The 21,236-nt window shown below is 42.4% G+C and overlaps 1 protein-coding gene across 20 annotated transcripts in view; it reads left to right on the forward strand.

The window, feature by feature from the left end:
* Positions 1-21,236, forward strand: part of PROM1 (prominin 1) — a 616,480-nt gene that overhangs the window by 315,432 nt on the left and 279,812 nt on the right. The window lies entirely within an intron of this gene.

The raw sequence follows: 21,236 nt of genomic DNA on the forward strand, positions 1-21,236 counted from the left end.
AAATCCTGAGAGGCATTTTCCTCTTTTAATGTGTGCTTCGGAATGCAGCCCAGTAGGAAGAGGAAACAATGAGGAGAAATAAACATATTTCTTCTCACTACACCTTCCCTGGGGAGGTGTAGGATTTTGACACATTCTCAGATCTACCACTAATGGTAAATCTGGGAATGTGCCAAAATACATGGTGAATGCATGGAAACAACCATAGTCCAACCATGTAATGCTTCCCTGGGGCAGAGTAATACTACAAAGTCATTTGCGCTGCCCTGCGATACTCCAGATTTATCAAGCCATGCAGGACCATGCAAGATGGCCTTGCATGGCTTGCTAAATCTCACTTAGGCTTTACGTTGCCCTTACGCCCCAGTCTTGGAGCAAGGGTAATACTAAACCTTAATAATTTCTGTGCCTTTGTTTCTAAATCCAAAGTCTTCAAACTGAAGGGAACCTTGGTTCCACTGTTGCATATTATTTAGCAAAATCTCTTTCAAGTAAACATTCCTTCCAACCAAAACACAGTATTAGTATTGCCCTACATGTTAAAATAAAACCACTATGATATTGTTGATATTAAGGGGCATATTTAAGGAAAGTGGCACTGCACTCAGTGCAGCGCCACTTTTCTTGCACCCTTTACCGCCCCCCCTACCGTATTTAAAATACAGCGCACGTCTTTACAATACGGCGCACGTATTTAAAATACAACACACCATAGCGCAGGGTAGGGGGTAATAGGGTCATTTTTCTTGATGCTATTGATGTACTCTGTAGTAGTTGAGCCAAAATATTGGCGCTACTCCTGCAGAGTACATAGGGGCCCATTATAAATAACTGCTCTGCTATGAGAAGTCGTTAAAAGTGCTGTACAAAATGACGCAAGGAAATCTGTTAGATTGCCTTGCGACATTTTTTTGGCCTCCCCTAAAGGGGAAACGCCTCCTTTGCATACATTATGCCTGGCGCAGGCATAATGTAGCGCAAAGGGTTAGAAAGTGGCGCAATGCATGCATTGTGCCACTTTGTAATTGTGGCACGAGGATTTTGGCCTTGTTGGGCCACATGAGCGGGAAAAAATATGATGCCAATGTGGCGCTAAATGTATCAGCATGTCTTTTATATATTTAAAGTAGGTGTTTTTAGCACCATCTGAAGAAAGACATTTTTTCGCAGGACATACTGCAAACATGCAAACTGGCTTTTACACACATTTAAAGGGGCACTAACAGCATTTTAGTTAGAGGAAGTTTTGCATGTTTATAGCATATAGTGCAGCTTGTACAAGCCCTGGGGCAAGTATCAATTATGTAAGATATATTAGTTTTATTGTTTCATTTATTGTGCCACTGAACACGCTCACTTTCAGTTAAAGTCCGCTGCTACCAATAAAATAAACATTATTAAACACAGACATTCAATTATTGTGTCCAGTGCTTAATTTGTAAATAAAAATGTGCCGGTGCCCAGGGCTCTCCTTTGAAACACGCGGCTGCTGCATTCAATGTGCAAGCACAGAAAACTGAGGCATGGTAATCCTAAAGCCACTTCAGGCCTCTTTAATTCATTTACAGCACTTCCTGCCCCTTCAGCTTACTCTTGCAGCTTTCGGCTTTCTCTCTTTGTAACACATTTTCGTTTTTCTCTTCCTCGCCTTTCCCAAATGTGTATTTTGTTCCCAGTAAATGCTTGAGGCAAAAAAATAAGTGCAGGCCCTCAAAAATAAGTTCCAGTGCCCCGCACCGGAATCCACCGGCTCCAATTAAACACTGATTGTGTCCACACATCATTCGTATTATAGATGCAGTGGAAAAACTAGACATTGTGGAGAGGCCTTTAAACCCACTATCCACTATATGCTTTAAGACTGTGCCTGCTATGGCAACACAGTGGATTAAGCGCCTGCTGCGCAGCTCAGTATGCAAACATGAACTGAAGTGCCAGCACGTAAAAGATGCTTTCCAAAAATAATGTGCACTGCAACGGCCCGGTCTGTGAGCAGAGCACCTGGGGCCAGATGTACAAACCGTTTTGCATGGCACAAACTGCAAAATTCGCAGTTTGCGCCATGCAAAACGGGCATCGCGATGCACATTCCCATTTTGCGAGTCGGTACCGACTCGCAAAATGGGAATGCGACTTGCAAATAGGAAGGGGTGTTCCCTTCCTATTTGCGATTCGCACCGCAATGCAGAATTGCTTTGTGACCGCGAACGTGGTCGCAAAGCAATTCGCAGTTAGCACCCATGTCAAGTGGGTGCTAACTCATTCGCAAGAGGAAAGGGGTCCACATGGGACCCCTTCCCCTTTGTGAATGTCGCCATAAATATTTTTTCAGAGCGGCAGTGGTCCAAGGGACCACTGCCTACTCTGAAAAAACGAAACCAAATGGTTTCATTTTTTCTTTTGTATTGCAACTCGTTTTCCTTTAAGGAAAACGGGCTGCAATACAAAAACAAAAACTGCTTTATTAAAAAAGCAGTCACAGACTTGGAGGTCTGCTGTCTCCAGCAGGCCACCATCCATGTGAGTGCAGGGATTCACAAGGGGGTCGCAAATTGCGACCCACCTTATTAATATTAATGAGGTGGGTCTTTGCGACCCCCTTGCGATTTGCAGAAGGTGTCTGAGACACCATTCTGCATCTGATTTTGCGACTCAGAAATTGCGAGTCGCACCGACTCGCAATTTCCAAGTCGCAAAATCAATTCTTCCTACATCTGGCCCCTGGTGTGCATGTCAGTGTGCAGTTCTTAAACCACACATCAGGGTCCAGTAGGGCTACCTCCTCCGTTCATAGTTCCAATAATTAAAGTAAAATAACAGAATGTTTCTGCAAATAACTAATAAACATCATAACACGCTTAAATGTGCATTTAGAAGCGGGCACACGACACCACTTGGTACAATTTACAAAACAATTAGCAAGCGTGCGTCTGCGACAGCAGGTTGGTGGGCTGAGCGCCTGCTGTGCAGCTAAGTATGTAATTTCCATCGAACTGCAAGCAAATCCAAGATGCTTTACGAACAGTGTGCCTGTTATGGGTCTTAAATGGGTTGAGCGCGTGCTGCGCAGCCCTGGGTGCACTGTGAACCAATGGACCAGCACCGATATTTTCCCAGTTCGCAAGGACCTCTTCTTTACCTAAAACAGCTTTCATTGAAAATCTTATAGTCTGCCATCTTTATCATAAGTATGTTGACCTTAAGTATGTGGCTTAAAGTGCAGAGCTCCAGGTTCGAATCCCGGCGGCGTTAGGGTGACCACCTGGCATTGAGGCAAATTCTGGACAGGACTGTAAAAAATTCAGGACAAAGGGTCAAAATTCAGGACAAAAATCCAGGACAAGGGGTCAAAATTCAGGACACACGCAAGAGAGGCCATGCCTCACTATGTTGTCAGTGCATTTATGTACTCTTTTTTTAACATAGCACTATTTATTCACTGTGGACCTTTTGTGATTGCCTCCTGGTATGCTACATTCAGGTGTCACATTATGTCCTTGTTCAGTAGTAAATTAATGCCCTTCACGGCAAGGCCATCACCCCAACCCAAATCTACCCGATCTTTCCTGAAGAGAAAGTAACAGCAACATTTTGATTATGTTTCTGAACATTTCAAAACTACTGGCAAACCGTTTGGGAAACATTAAGGTAATTAACCTTATGCTAGTCTAATCAAATTGAACAAAAACATCTGGCTTACCCCAACTGCCCATGGACTTTCAACCAATTTTTTTTTAAAGAGGCAGGGCAGATGGTGTGGGTGACAGTCTCACACCTAATGACAGGATGTGATGTACCCATAACTTGTCTGTAGTCTCACTGCACTAGAGTGTATGTTTGGGACTACATGTATCTCAGAAATGGGAGCCCGGACTACCAATCAAAGATAATAAAAGAGTAGGATGAAATCGAGATCAAATGGGAGATCCACGGCAAGTAATTCAAAGGGTTGTTGCTAACAACTAGATAAATAAAGAAGAGAAGAACAAGGTGGGACAATTCCTAAAATCAGACAAGATGGGTCCACCAAGACTATTTGAAGGTATTGGGTACCTGGGGAGTTGTCTGCACACAGGAGCGAAACAGAAGGGGCACTGTCAAGTGGTTGAACAATCAACACCCATCCACCTTGGCAAACTCATCTGGTGCAATGGTTCACTGTTAGTGCTTGTGAAGGGTGAGCAGGGGCCAGACCCCTTGCAAGGTTGTGCAAGGCAATTGCCCACTTAGTCCATGTCTTTATATGGTTTTGAAATTGAGCAAAAGCCAAACTAGAGATCTGGGTTATCCCTAAGTGTCAAGTACACATAGAATCTTCAAAATATTTGGGATGTAAATTGCACAAACAAAATTTACAAATTTTTAAATTTAATTAGTGTTTCTTTAACATATGACACTGTTTTCGCCTTCATACACAATTAGATCTCAGATTGAACTGGGAACCAGTTACCTTTTGATACCTAGTGATTAATATCTACCATTCTTACACTGATTTCCAGGATGAAAATCTCAGCAGAGCGAACAGTCCCTCCAAACCCAGTTTGCTTTTTGGTCTTCTCTTCTGCTTTCTGTAGAGGCCATGTGGCACTAGCGAAAATGGTGTGCTACCCCAATGATAGTATTAATTTGCAAACCTTCCCCTGCTCGTCCTTCATTCCTTCTTCAGACAGGCCACACATCTGATTTGGTCGCTGCGGCGCCATCGGGAGCTCTTTCCACTCTAAAGCTAACTGTGACTGCGGTGGATTAGATCTTCTGGACTTAGAATGCTTTTATTCAGCTGCAGATGTCCAATGGGTGGCTCACTGGCTTTCTGCCCACCGCCCTGCATGAGATGGGGTTTACCAGTAAAGACTTTTAAGGAAGGCTTAATGCACTGCTCATCGTTTCCTACGGACAATTCTATGGATCACCATCCGGGGTTATCATGCATGGCTTTCTCTTGCCTTGCCAGAACCTGTAAACTCACTGACACGAAGAAACCCTATGCTCCTGCACTACCTTTGCTAAGCCTTCCCACTCGCGCAGGATGGCTGTGCTCAGAGAAACTCCATCAGTGGCATGTTGCAGGTGTCTTAAAATTGTGGACTTTGTTTCTGAACAGTGAGCTACTAAATTTCCAAACCCTTGTGGCAGACTACCATCTTCACCCCGGTCAACTCCTTACTTACAACCACCTTAAATAATCATTAAATGCCCTATTTCATGTCTGCTACCTAGCAATAACCCTACAAGAGGTGTGCCAGAAGCTCTGTACCATAGGAAATGGTGGCAAACTGATAGAATGGGTGTACAGACCTATCCTGCAACATGGAAACCACTCCAGGTCTTCTTGTCATACTACCTGGGTGATTGATGTAGCCAAACCTCTGCAAGATATGGACTAAAATACTGGACTTTCCCCACAAAGTATCCCACAGCTGTCACTTTAAGTAAATTCATAGTGCTTCCTTGTGAATGCATTCTGCCTGTTGCTTGCCATTGGCCTTGTGGTTTGTAACTCACAATTTGTTGCTTTCAATTTGCTGGCTTTATTTGTTTTAGGCTATGCAGCTTGAATTCCTCCCTTCCCTTGCCAAAACTTTATTTACAGTATCCTGCAGAGTGCTCCCTTTCTGTAAACAGGCCTGTAAATCTTGTTCTTATCTTATCATATTTGCTGTGCATTCAAAGAACAAAGTCAAATGTCAGGCTCTGTCTTCGGTGGGAACTTAATGTTTACTTTCCTTTTTCTGACTTCAAAGAGAGAGGATTTATGCAACAATCTTGCTGGATACTGGGGTTAGGAAAGAGTTTTTTCTATCACATGACAACATTTAAATAGACTTCAGAATATATCAGAATTGCACCCTACTGTGTATCACTCCACTTTACACCACTCCATGCCACTGTTCTCTTCTCCATTCGGTACCACTCCACATTATGCCACTGCTCTCTATGCCACTTCACACTATGCCTCTCTACTCTACTCTGTACTACTCTACTCTAAGCCACCGCACTTTGCGCCTCTCTACACCACTGCGCTCTGCTCGTCTGCACGCCATACCACTCCAGTCTAGGCAACACCAATCTAATCCACACAACTCCACTCTCTGCCACTCTGCAACGCTGCACTGTACGCCACTGCACTCTAAGCTAATACACTCTATGCTAATGCACTTTACTCTGTAACACTCAGCTCTATGCCCCTGCACTCTACATCAATACACTGTACATCATTCTAATCTACTCTGCACCTCTGCACTCTATGCCACGGCACTCTACACTACTTTACTCTATGCCATCACACTCTATGCCACTTTATGCAACTCCACTCTAACCTGCACTTCTCGACTCTAAGCCACCTCACGTAGAGTGTAAAATAATCTACTTTATGCCACTGCACTCTGCGCCACTGCATTCTATGCCACTGCACTCTACCCTGCACCTCTCCACTCTATGCAACTGCACTCTACTCTGAAACAATCTATTCTACGCCACTGTACTCTATACCACTCTGACCACTGCACTCTAGTTCAATGCACTCTACACCACTGCAAGCTGACACTCTGCAACACTGCTCTGGCCGCCACTATACTCTACACCACTCTGCCCTGTACTACTGCATTTTGCACCAATATACTCTATTCCACTGCATTCTATGCCACTCTACTTTGCCCAATGCCACTCTATGCAACTGCACTCTACACCAGTGCACTCTAAACAACTGCACTGCCCTTTACTCTGCACCACTGTACTCTATGCCACTGTTCTCTGTACCACTCTACACCACTGCACTGACACTCTACTCTGCAACTCTGCACTCTACACCACTCTACTCTATGCCACTGTACTCTAGGCACTATACTCTACTCTACACCACTCTACAATACTCCACTCTGCCCCACTCTACACCACTACACTCTATGCCACATGAGTCTACTCTGCACTCTAGGACACTGCACCACTCTGCATTACTGCACTCTCTGCTACTCTATTGTATGCCACTCTACTCCACTGCACTCTATGTAACTCTACCCCATGCCACTCTATGCCACTGCACTCTACGCCTATGCACTTTAAACAACTGCACTGTACGCCACTGCCCTCTACTCTGTACCACTGTACTCTACGCCACTGCTCTGTGCCACTCTACTCCACTCTACATCACTGCACTGACACTCTACTCTGCAGTGTTGCACTCTCCACCACCGTACTATACACCAATGTACTATGTACTACTGCATTCTATGCCACTGCACTCTATGCCACTGTACTTTGCATCACTCCACTGTACAGCACTTTGTCCAACTCTGCACCACTCTACACTACACCACTGCACTCCCTGCAATGTGAGTCTACTCTGCAATCTATGCCACTGCACCACTCTACACTACTGCTCTCTCTGCTACTCTATTGTATGCCACTCTACTCCACTGCACTCAATGCCATTCTACTCTGTCCCATGCCACTCCATGCCACTGCACTCTACGCTAACGTACTCTAAACAACTGCACTGTACCCCACTGCACTGTACTTTGAACCACTGGGCTCTACGCCACTGCTCCTATGCTACTCTGCTCCACTCCACACCACTATGCCACTAGCTTTAAGCCATGCTGAACAGCAGCTACTCTGGTGTAACAGGGCTAATGGCTAAAACACATTAGCAAAGCCAATAACTCTTTCGTAGATGAGACCTATTGGCTTTGCCAATGTTTGTTAGTACTATGAGGTACCGAGGTACCTGAAAGAACTGTGAAAAATACAATTACATCATAATAAAGGCTGCTACAAAATGCACAAATACATTTCGGTTAAATTAAAAAAAAAGTGCTTCTCAAATACAGATTTGAATAATATACAGTTTATACCTAGGATAAAAAAAATTTATAACAGTCCATTAAAACCACACACTCCACAGCTCACCTTTGAACACCATTACAATACCTCTCTGAAAGAAATATCTTTGCCACCAGAAAACTTCAAGTGACTCCTTTAGGTAAAGTCAATGCAGGTTTTCAAGCCCCTTTGTATTTGCAGATTTACCAGTTGTCCACATTTGCATGTCTTTAGGGAAGGAGACCCCCTGGCAAGAAGGCCTTTTCTTATCTGTCTGCCCCTCCCTCCCTCAGAGCACAGGAGACCCCCTGCCTCCAGGCAAGCTGGGCAAACTCCTCTGCCCGTAATTTCGCCCTGCCTCCGTTGCCCTTTAGGTGAAAGGCTAAAATTACGGACAAATGCCATCCGTTAAAGCTTTCATCACGGACAACAGACAGCAGGGCGAAATTACGGTCAGTCTGTGAAATTTACGGACGGGTGGTCACCCTAGCCCTGGCGTTGGCTCAACATCTTGTGATTCTGGGCAACCACCCCATCCCTATAAACAATGAATGGTGACCTTGTGTAATGTATCTAGAGCTCGTGTAAAGCGCACCAATGCCCTTTGGCCGAGTTGGCGCTATATATAACTGGCAAAAAATGAAGTTGTTTATTATTATCAGAGGCCGTAGGTGTGCATACTGGAGTATAGCATGCCAGGAGTGTAAATACTGCCTCTAAAATCAAAATCTCCAAATTGAAGGGAACCCTGGTTCACTGCAGAATATTATAAAACAAAACCCCCTTAAAGTAAACACTTTTTCCAGCCAATGCACAGCATTAGTATGTCCGAATGTGTTGAAATTGAACCGTTAAGATATTGTGAATATTAAATATATCAGCATGTCTTGTACATAACGAAGGGAGAACGCGTTCTTCAGTATCCTCTAAAAAAAAAGTCAAATCTGTTACAGGACATACTGCAGACATGCAAACTGGCTATTATTAAACACCGGCATTCAATTATTGTGTTCACACATCAAATCCTAATATAGCGGCGGTGAAAAAAAAAAAACATTATCGAGAGGCCTCCCGCGCTGCCTTTAAGCGCACCGTGCAATAGATGCTTTTCAAAGACTGTGCTATGGAAACTCGTCGAAATACGCACCTGCTGCTCAGCTCAGGATGCAACATGAACTGAGGTACAAGAAACTAAAAGATGCTTTACGAAAAGTATGTGCACTTCAGTGGCCCAATGGGTTGAGCGCCTGCTGTGCGAGTGAGTGTACGATCGTTAAAGGGCAGATCTGGGTCCGGCAGGACTACCTCCTCCGTTCATAGTTCCAGTAGTTAAAGAAAGAAAGAATACCATGTAATCACAACAGTGTCGTGCGTGTAGATACATAATAAGCATTTGCAATTCAACGGGTCTCGTATTTGATCGAGTTAGAGCTATTAGCCTTGTAAACTCCTAACCGGACTTTTCTTGCTACACAAATTGAAAATGAAAAGTAAAACAGTTTCACGAGCCTATTCACAGACCTACGGCCGCCATTAGCACCACTGAGAAGAGACTCACAAAAGGAAAAAGAAGTTTGCTTGCAGTCAAACTAATCGGCAAAAGTGCAATTAGCCATGTAACAGGGGCGATGGCCAAGGCGGTAACAAAACCTCTCCAAGGAGGGACAAACGTGAAACCATTTACCAATGTCATCATAGGATTTTTGAAGGGCATGCTCACAAATGAGTGGTAATGATGAGCGTGAGGTGGACCTGGTTAAAAGCCCAGATACATACCAACACGTTGGAAAAGCAGCGCTTGCGCGCTGCCATGCTCAACCTAAACATGACTGCTGTTTCTGAAAAGAATTGCTGACCGGACTTTGCTATTGTCATACATTACAATGCACATGTATCTACAACTCTCACCGCCTTATTTCTATACATACACCATACTATTACATTTTTTTTTAAAAGGAGAGGGGCAAGCATTAATTAATAAAACTAGACAATGCGTGGAAACAGGCTAAAATAAAAAAATACGTTTACAGTCCATTAATTATTAAGATGTGCTCTTTCCCTCCGTTTTCAGAGCAAGATAATTCTAAAAACACAAACTTTTTATTGCATAGAAACAATACAATAATAGACAATTCATCCGAAAAATAACAAGACACTCATAAATAACCACTTCACTACCAACTCGAAAAGTGATCAGTTAATACCCATAGAACCATGTGTATGAATTAATTTCCCCAAAGACACAAAGTGGGTAAAACCCTTTGATACATCTGGCCCACAGTGCAAATGCATTGATGTATTTAAAAAAATCAGGAGGACGAAGGGAAGAGGGTAAAATCAAAAGCACAAAACAGGACCAAAATAAATACAAGCAAGAAACACGCAAATATTTTGTTGCGAAAAGCAAACACCGACAAAGTGTAGCAGATAAGAGTAAAATCAGGAGATGGGTCCAAAAGGAAGCAAGGAGGTCAAGCTACACACACACACTCTTAATAAATGCTGGAATCACAACAAAAAGTTAAAAAATAGAAAACCGAAAAAAAAAAAAAAATAACAGGTAAATGGAAAAGGACAAAACAGAATCAAAATGAAGAAATGCCGCAAGCACAAAACAAATTAACATCATAGAAAGGAAACAAGGGAAAAACCGGGAAGCATGCAAAACGAGAACCACAAATATGACCAAGACGAAGATGAGCTACAAAGACACACACACTTAATGAATACTCCAAGAGCAAAAAAAAGTAGGCCAATGTAAAAAGCAAGAACGGTGGAAGAACACACAAAAACACAGGAAATTGTACTTTGTCTATGCTCCAATGGATGAGAAGCATACTCGAAAGAAGGTGCAATCAGAGCTCAAACACCAAACAGAAGGAAAGACACAAGAGTGAGGTGGGCTCTAAGCCCTTTTGAATCTTTTTTTAAAAAAGAATCAAAATACTCGCAAGCAACAGCATATGCGCTGCTATAGACAAGATCTATAAAGGATTTGTAATTCAATGCCAATTGAAATTTGGTGGGGGTAACATATTTACAAAATTAGGAGAAGGGTTGTTGGATCTGGCTCTTTTTGCAGGGTCATCCCCAACTTTTTGCCTCCTTCCTCCTATGTTTTTTCTGACCAGTTTTTGTTTTGTTGGCTTTAGGACTCTGGGCACTTTACCACTGCTAACCAGTGCTAAAGTGCAAATGCTCTCTGTATAAATTGTATTGGTGATTGGCTTATCCATGATTGGCATATTTAATTTACTAGTAAGTCCCTAGTAAAGTGCACCAGAGGTTCCCCAGGCCTGTAAATCAAATGCTACTACTGGGCCTGCAGCACTCATTTTGCCGCCCACACGAGTAGCCCCGTAAACATGGCTCAGACCTGCCACTGCAGTGTCTGTGTGTGCAGTTTTAAACTGCTAATTAGACCTGGCAAGTTTACCCATTTGCCATGCTCAAACCTTCCCTTTTTATACATGTAAGGCACCCCCAAGGTAGGCCCTAGGTAGCCCCATGGGCAGGGTGCAGTGTATGTTAAAGGTACGACATGTACTGATGTGTTTTACATGTCCTAACAGTGAAATACTGCCAAATTTGGTTATCACTGTTGCAAGGCCTATCTCTCTCATAGGTTAACATGGGGGCTGCTTTTAAATAACTTTTATGTGCAATTTTCCTTTGAGAGCAGATAGAGATGAGGAGTTTGGGGTCTCTGAACTCACAATTTAAAAATACACCTTTTAGTGAAGGTGGTTTTTAAATTGTCAGTTTGAAAATGCCACTTTTAGAAAGTGGGCATTTTCTTGCTTAAACCATTTTGTGACTGCTTGTGTATTCCCTGTCTTTGTCAGTTTGACAGTTGAGCTGTTGGTGGATCCCCTCTAAACAGTGAGAAAAAGGGAGCTGGGGTGTAGCCTGCATATCCCAATGAGCCATCTGGGCTAGTGTGGAGGGAGGAGTAGCCACTTACACCTGAAAGGGTTGTGCCTGCCCTCACAAAATGCAGTCTCCAACCCCTTGTTGTGTGTCTGGGGCCAGGCCTGGGAAAGACAGGATCTTGTGAACAATAGAGACTTTCCTTTGAAGTTTGTCTACTTCAAAGGCAGAAAGGGGTTTAAGTAGTGGACCCAAAACCCCTGATTTTTAGAATACTTCTGGAACCAAGAGGAACCTCTGTCAAGGAGAAGAGCTGAAGAGCTGAAAGAGAAGTGCTGCCCCTGCCTGTGACTGTGCTTAGTTGTGCTATCCTGCAGTTGCTGCTTCTGCCTGAGGAAGGGGACAAGGACTGGACTTTGTGGCATATTCCTGCTTGTGAAGAATCTCCAAGGGCTTGGACTGAGCTTGCCTCCTGTTTTGAAGTCTCAGGGCCATGACAGACTTCCTCTGCCAGCACCAGGATTCTTTGCTGAGACTCCTGCCCTGCCAAGTGGTGGCGTATCCAGTCCCTGGGCCCTTGAAAGGTGAAGCTGGTAGAACAAGGACTGAACTCCATCTATAGGAAGCTGTGCGGGAAAAGTTTTGTTGCACCACCTGCATTATGGCTGTAAAAACGACGCACTACCTGCATTGCAGCTGGGAAGTCGACACATCACCTGCATCACGACTGGAGAAATGATGCAAAACCTGCTTGCGGCTGCTGAAAATGACACAAACCCCACCATCGCAGTTTTCCAACACCGTGCAACAGAATTTCTCACACATCGTCGCTGGGCATCAAAATCATCATGAACCTGCATGTCCGAGGTGCCCCGTCTGGCAATCAACACATCACTCTCTTGTGAGAGAGAAAAACGACCCATCACCTACCTGACAGGAGAAGAAACAACACACAGCCTCACTTGCAAGTAAGAAATAGACACATCACTGACTTTTCCGATTCACGCTTGCCCGTGCAGCTTTATTTTTGACGCACACCAGGGGCCATATGTACGAACACTTTTTCCCATAGACACAGAATGGGTAAAAACCTTTGCTACATCTGGTCCTAGGTACTTTGTGTAACCACAGCGTTTCCATTGTTTTCTATGAAGTAAGACTCTTATTATTTTAAAAATTAATATCTTGACTTGTGTATGTTGGATTTTTGTCATTTCGGTATTGTTTGATTTAGATAAATATTGCCTTTTTTTCTTAGCCAGTGTGGTGTCCATTTTGTAGTGTTTTCACTGTATTACTGTGTGTGTTGGTACAAATACTTTACAGATTGCCTTTGAGATAAGCCTGACTGCTTGTGCCAAGCTACCAAGCGGGTAAGCAGGGGTTATCTAAGTATGTATCTCCATTGCCCTGACTAGAGTGAGGGTCCCTGCTTGGATAGAGTGCAAACTGACTGCCAGCCAGAGACCCCATTTCAAACAAGGGTTCCATACAAAAAAACAGGAGTATGGGGTATTCAGTTCGCGCATAGTTTTGGGGTTGATTCCAGGGTCCCCGGCCACAGCACCTATTCTTTTTCTGTAGCTTCATATCATCCCCATCACTCCAATCGGAGTCTGAGGGGGTGCTATCTCTTGATGATTCCCATGATGAGCTGTCTGACTTTGGATTGGTTTTGGGTTGGTAGTCATTCCTGAAGCTAGGAAAGAACCCTTCCAATTATTTTTTTTCAAATTAATTTGGCAACCTGGTGATTTTATAATGGGTTAAGAATTTCTTGAATTCATTGTTTTATTGGTTTCATCCTATTTTTTCTTAAACATTGTCACTGACATCTGGGTTTTTAGCAGTGTTTCGCTTGTCTTAATTTTAATCAGAAGTGCATCTGAGAGACATTAATAGAATAAATGCCGCTACACGGGAGTCCACCGCTGCAGAGGAGAGACATGTTGGTACTGCAATGGAGGAGCTTTACCCTTGATGGAGTAATTAGAATTTGGTCGGTCTCCCTTCCTGCCGTTATCACACTGGAACTTTATTTTGATTCTAGTGGCCACACTACTGCAACTATAAGTCTTCTGGGGGAGACATTAACTTGATTAGACAGAGTGATTTTTTATCAGATAGATCAAAGGCATATGAAAAGTTATATATGTTTTATGTTCTGCGTTTGTGTTTGTCCTTCATGAAATTACTAGACTTGGACCATGAGTCAGTTGTAGTCATTGAAAAAGAAACATGAAACACTTACCTCCATCACAACTTAATAACCAAAAAATGCTAAGCAACTATGATCATAATATAAGAATGAGCATGATAGAATAGCCCTGGCCACGGCATTGGTGGATGTTTTAAGAATCAACCAGGTAGGCTGCGACTAGTGTTTCTACATTATAAGTGCAGCACCATTTGTGGCACATTAGCAACACTCTGTAATCTAAATAACTAACCAAGGGAGGACTATACTAATAGCTTAAAACCGTAAAACCTAATAAATAATACTGCAGATGTCATATTTTTTGCTGTTCTCTTATATTACATGGAATTTCTAGTAGACTAATTGCAAAATTAGAAATGTACTGCTAATTCAAAATAAATAAAAAAAATTATCTTACTGCAACTAACTCCACGAGTGTTACTACTCCCTCTTATTCGGCGAGGCCTGATAAAAAAAACCAAAGGCGTGTGTTAGTTCACACAGTGAGTGCCACTTCTGCACACCATGTGTAGCAGCCACAGATTTAAGGTGTGCAGTATAAATGTTTTTAATGGTGCTGAGTCTCACAAATCGGAAATGAAGTGTGCATGGCCTGCAGTGGTCACCAGTTTGAATGGTGTTGAGTATTTTCATATTGGAACCAACTTGTGTGAAACTATTGTTTCACTAGTATAATACTAACTGACATTTTTCTTATCCTACAGGTTTTTCACTTGTATTAATTGGTCAGGTAGGAGAGCCTTTTGCCTCCTTATTTCATACACTTCTCTAAAATTAGTAAGGGGTAGACACGGAGGTCTAGTAGCCTTGATGAAAGCAGAGTGACCCATTTGGCCAATACCTTACTCGTCTGAAATATGCTGAAAATATAAGGATGTCTGAAACATTGCATTTTCATTGGACATCCCATCTTTGAGGATTTAATCATGACATGGATACCCAATAAACAAAGGTATTTAGGGTAAACCCATAATAATTTTTATGTAAACTGGACTGCTACATCTGACAATACTGATTATGTAAGAGCTTCCATACCTGATTGAACCCATCCAGGTGGTATTGACCTACTTGGGAGAAGGGACACACCAATGATGAAGCATGCCACCATTTGGTGGGTGAAATGTCTCCTCTTAATATTTTTTATGACCCTGTAGGATAGATATCTAATGAAAAGGCACCTATGATCCCTAGATCATCACAATTTGTGGTGAGAATGGTTTGTGATATGTGGGAGGATATGTGAAGGCCACTAACATCCTTTCGTTCTCTCACCTTTGTGAAAATGAATCAAGATCCATAAGAGCCACCCCTTTGGCTCTGCAGTGGTACACATTCAGCCAATACTATCATCTGTGCTCCTAACCGAAGCCACATAGCACCAGACTGCCTACGGAAACAATCAGACAGAAATGCTGCATCGCTGCCAAAGCTAAATATGTGCTCATTAGAGTGATCAAATGAAGACGGTTCAGGTAAACACTGAGTATGCAGCAGCCAGTAATGAAATTAAATCTCCCACTTGGCAACAAGCAAGATAAAAACAAAGGACAGCGTGCCATGTCTTTTTTTTGTACCACTTTGTTTAATTTAAAAAAACAGATCAGGTGCTTGTTCCCAAACGGGAAATGAATAGGTGACAGGATAAAGGGCATTACACTTGGGGACCAGCATAGGATTATTTAGGATTTAGTAAACAGTTTACATCTCCCTGAAGTCAAAATGGCTCCCCCAGTACATAATACCATCTGGAATGCTATAAACAACTTTCAAATCATGGAAAGGGCTATCATACGTCTGGTTTTGAATTAACAATGTTAAACACGCATTTGCAATACAATAGGTCTCGCATTTGCCTGAGTTAGAGCTATTGAAGTTGTAAATGCAAAACTGAACTTTTTTTTGCCACATAAATTGGTCAACCCTGCTGTACAATTTGGTCCTCTCTGCCAGATAATTCCAGTGGCCTTGTATATAACTAAAGCATTCCCATTTACATTCCACCTCTATCTGCAGCAAAAAACGAAAATATTTCCATTATTTATTATATTTTTATCACTGACCAAACTTTGTGTCCCCTGGGGAAATGTTTGCGAGTATCTATAATATAACAGAACCCTGCTATCGGCCTAGTTGCTCTGTATAGTCATGCAATTCCTCTGTAACTCGCAATATCCTTATAATGTAAGGATGGGGGTACGTTATCTCACAAATCGACCCATAACACCAAAGTAGCACTAGGAGCAGCCTCAGACCAATTGCTTTCAAGAATACAAAATACGAAATACCAAAGCTTAGAGAATCTGGGCAGATGTTAACATATACCACAGAAAGCTTTACTGACATCAACATGCAACAGATTAATAAGTATTTATCAGACCTCGCACGCAAATAAGACCAAAGAGGGCCCTTAAAATAGGAAACAAATGTTCAAATGGGAAAGGGGAAAACAAGTTCAGCTTCAACAAAATCATGGTATATATAATATTTGACAAAAAGGTGTGTTTTTGTGAGACCAGTAACATTAGTGGCCAGAGATAAACATATTACAGATGAGAAAAACTTGTACTGCTTAGTAAACGACAGATGATCAAGTATAACACATCCCAAGTCACCACTAGCAGCACTCAAACCAAAAGTGAATCACTATCTCGAAATCTGGGCAGTCGCCCCAATAATGCATAATGCTTTACTTCCATTAACTCTGCACCAGTAAAGACATGCGTGTCTGCATACTTCTTCAATACCACTCAAAATTCAAGTACTTACAATTAAGAAGAGGAACATTTCCACATCATGTGAACATAACTCTTGCAAACGTCTGCATTTATTATATCTTTGCTAAGACAAGGTGGGTAGGATTTAACCATAACTGCTTTTGAACAGCAAGCAAACCATGACTGCTTATGTTCTGACCACATTAAACACAAACAATGCAATATGAAATGTAATTCCACACTGCGCTCTGGTTGGGACATTTCACTGTGTCGCCTCCGTTCCCCGCACCCACTGCCATACTGCCACAGGAAGAGTGCGGGTTTGAAACTCCATCTAACTCGCATCCCAGTCATTTAAATACCACGCCATGAATGGGGGGAACTTACATATTTTTAGTGCCTTTCTTGCCTCCTTTGGTTAACCGTTTGTTCTGGCCGACTGCCATGTTGGAGCTTAGGGAACGAAAGAGGAGGAAAAGAGTAGTCACGTGAGACTTTAGAAGCCTCTGCAAAGGAATACTCGGGAGAGACAGTCTTGGGAGAGCAGAGCGACCTGCAGTATCACCCGCCGATAGGAGTATGAATCACATTTCTGTAACTATCACAAGTGGTTAAAACCCATTAACAACAAGCAACGGCAAAGGAAAAGAGATGGCTGCATTATGATGTTAATGACGTCATCGCGCATAACGTGCAGTGGCCATCTTAAATTGGGGGAATATGCATTAAATATTGTAGGGGTAGTGATTTTCTCTATGCATCAGCATCAAGTAAGGAAATCAATGCAAACATGGCCATGATTGTCTTTGTGCGGTGACGGTAGAGGGCGGAAAAAAGGCGCCCTCATAAAACAGCCTCTAACATTTGACCTCAGTCTTTGAATGCACAGCACATTTAACCAGAAAAGAATATGATTTAGAGCCCTGTTCACTGAAACTGAGTGGAGCCACTGAAAACATCCAGCACTTTGGTCAAATGCTCTTAGCCTAAAAAAAAAAAGTAGTCCCTAAGCACATGCTACAGTGGCACAACTGAAAGGGTACAAGTACTGTGGCCATGCTCTAGGGGAGTGTACAACTGAGGAAAAGGTGGGAGAAAGAGGACGGATTGACCACTAGAAAACAAGGATTTTTTAAAGACACTGAAACAAACCAATGAAAAAGCAGAGAACCCATTAAGAACTATATACTAAAGTATATACAAAAGGTCTCAAATGCTCTACCTAAAAAATTTGAAACGTTCATTGCTTTTCTATTGGACTGATGGAAAGAACAGATAAATGAAAGTTTAATTGTGGCAGTTTTAAATGGTAGGTACTCCTTCATCAGCTATTGAGCTGAAATCACTTAGTTGCATCCTGGACAAGCGTAGAAACCTCAAATGGAATGAGGTAGTTCAAAAGCAGTGCATGTATTTCAAATGCTGGCACATGCTGACAAGCTTTCAGTCACCATGGTGTGTGACAGCTCCCGACTGAGATTCTGTCAAATTTACGTTCAGATAAAAAGAAACAGAGTCAGGTACGGACAGAAAATAGTCCCGGGCACCAGTGAACTGTATAGGTGTTGTGCAGGGTATGGGCGACTACATGCCTTTGTGCTTGTTTCATATAACATTTATGCTAATATCAGAGAAATCAGCAGTAAACACCGGCCCAACAGACCCACAAATAGCCAATAATTCAGGCCACACATTGGCCTGTTATCCCAGCCCTTCTGGTACTGCCAGATTATCCTTACAGACCATTCTGACCTTGAAAACAAAGTCCATAAAAAATGGCACTGAAGGATTTGGTATGTCACTTTGGACAGTGTCACAGCACCTCCTCCGTTCACCCCATTGAAAGTCTCCAATGGTAAAGAAGAATTATGAGTAGAACTGTTAACATCATCATCTTTTGTGACCAATAGTAACTTGATAAGGTATTCGATGACCAAATATGAAAGGACCTAGGCCATTGTTTGCTGAGCAGACAAAGCTAGCATTTGGCTTCTGAAATGCTTCTATGGATGCAGTGAACTACGTCTAGGAATGATCCTGTTATCATTTTGTAACAAACTAATGCCATAACACTATCAGAAGGGGACAAGATAAGAATACATCAGACACAGGATACTCTTCACCCCATTGCATGTTCTCAACCATATTTATTTCCTTAAGTTTTGTCCAAGATAGTCTCATCAATCTGCCTTGGTTAAGCTTTATCTGGCAGCACTGCTTTTGATATACAATGAGCCTGGTAGTTGTTTCTGAAACAACCAGTATGTCCTCCCAACAAAGCACCATTTTTTTTTACGCCCTTTCACATTTTTAAGTATGTCAAAACATAAGGTAAATAGGATAGGTTCTTTGAGGTTTCACATTTGGATGAGGTTAAGTACATTGACCCACACCAAATCCCTTGGTGAACCTGTGAATAAATATGAGTGAGTACAAATGTGGGTAAATATGTATTGTTCTTCACTGCATCTCCACTTCACTCTTTAAATTACCTGATCTGAGGTGGTGGAGTTTCTCTGTCATTGTCTCTAGTTTACCAGACTAAAGTTTTGGGCGTAAGCATTTTATGACTTAATTTAAATATTACATGTATTTTAGCACATAAAGTGTAAACGGTTAGGAACGTCTCTCTCCTAGATTTATTATATCTGTTACTACCGCAACGCATAACAGGGATTCACTATGTAGTTATTCATTAATCATCCTTACTCTAAAGTCATTCACTGTAGTCTTTCACCCTGTATGTAAGGTTCTCTACACCTAACTAGGCAAATGAGCCAAAAAGGATGAAACAGGTTTGTTTTCCTAGAAGTCTTTTTAACTTATCACAAAGTTCAGGTAACTCTTATACAAGCAAACAGGCAAGTTGTTTTCATGTAATTTTTAAGCTTTGAGAACAAGGCCATGATTAGTTTATCTCAGGCATGTTCTTTCCGATCTCTTTACTACTCTTCATGCTTAAGGCTGAGCAATCTTCTTTCTCTATACTTATCTTTAAAGGATTTCTAGTTTATTATGTATATGACTGACTACAGTACAATCACATTTGATGGTGGTGCATCGACCGACAAGTCCAACACCACCAAAACTAAGTTCTCAAACTGCATTATCAATGTAGCAGACTGGATGAGAACTAACTGCCTGAAACTCAGTTCCAACAAGACGGAAGTGCTGATCTTCGGGAGAAAGAATTTTCCATGGGACTCCACCTGGTGGCCAGCAGAGTTGGTCCCACATCCACCCCAAAAACCTGAGAATCAACCATGGTTACAAGCTCAATATTACAGCACAGGTCAGATTGGACAGCTTTGCCTGCTTCCACATTCTCTGCTTGCTCTGCAACATTTTCAAATAGCTACCCCTGAGGCACTAGAAGCACCGTCACACTAGCCTTCATCACAAGCAGATTAGACTATGTCAACGCAGTTAAGGCAGGGATTTCTAATCATCTCCTATATTGACTCCACACCATCCAGAACACTACAGCGAGACTCAACCTCGACCTCCCACAATGCACCCACAACTCATCATACCTCAGGGCGCTCCTGTGGCTCCCCATCTATTAAGGCAGCGATTTCAAACTCTTCACACATACCTACCAAGCACTACACAACATCGGACCATACCTGAACAACCGCCTTCACTTTCATTATGCACCAGACACTTGCGCTCAGCCTCACACCCCCCCGCATCCACAAAAGCCAAAAGGGAGTATTCTCCTACATCGCACTCAAAACTTGAAACAACCTCCCTCAACACCTCAGGACTCCTCCTCACTTCTTGAATTCCACAAGAAGCTGAAGTCATGGCTCTTTGACCAACTATGGGGGATGGACACCCTACAGCCTAATCCTGTGCCTACTTGTCTGCTGATCCACTTGGATACTCTCAAGGGAGATTAGCTGCACCATCTCTCTTCAGCTCAGCTCAAACCTAGATTACCGCCTTGCTTCAAGTGACAGAAATTACAGGCAGTCTCAGCAGGCTAAAATGACTGACCACCCAATCAGTTTACAGTGATGCTGAAAATGAGACAATGGAACCCTGCACACCAAGCACTAGAATGCTAACTGCTATCGCTAAATGGCACGCTCACACTGCATACTAAATTCATTTGATAATATATCAAGAACAATACCCGCATGCCAGCATATCAAACTCTGCCCAGATGACATCCTCAAAAAGAAACCCAGTGCACAGAACGCATCCCTAGGTACACAGGTACTGTATGAAAATGGTTTACCTGTTACAGATTAGCCAGAGATGAATGTTTTAGTAGGAAAGTTTGAAGAATTGTTTTGAAAGAAATTAATTTTTCATTCTGTAGTCATTATTTATTACTTTGAAAATGCTATCACTGGATAGGTTGGAGACTTTGATGATGGTTACTAGAACACTGACTGTTGCTTGTGTCTGCTCTGCTTGATCATTTCAGTGCATGGCCACATTTCAGAATGCCATTGTTATAAAAGTGGAGGGGACCCTAGATCCCAGCATTGGTGAGATATTAGTGAAAAAGAAATCACCAACTCAATCTTAGGGCACTTGTATCGCCTTACCTGCTCTCAGTAATGGAGCGGGTTGTATTGCAGAATCCTTGTTGCACTCTTCAT

This window comes from Pleurodeles waltl, chromosome 1_2 (genome assembly GCF_031143425.1).
Source record: "Pleurodeles waltl isolate 20211129_DDA chromosome 1_2, aPleWal1.hap1.20221129, whole genome shotgun sequence".
Taxonomy (NCBI): Eukaryota; Metazoa; Chordata; class Amphibia; order Caudata; family Salamandridae; genus Pleurodeles; species Pleurodeles waltl.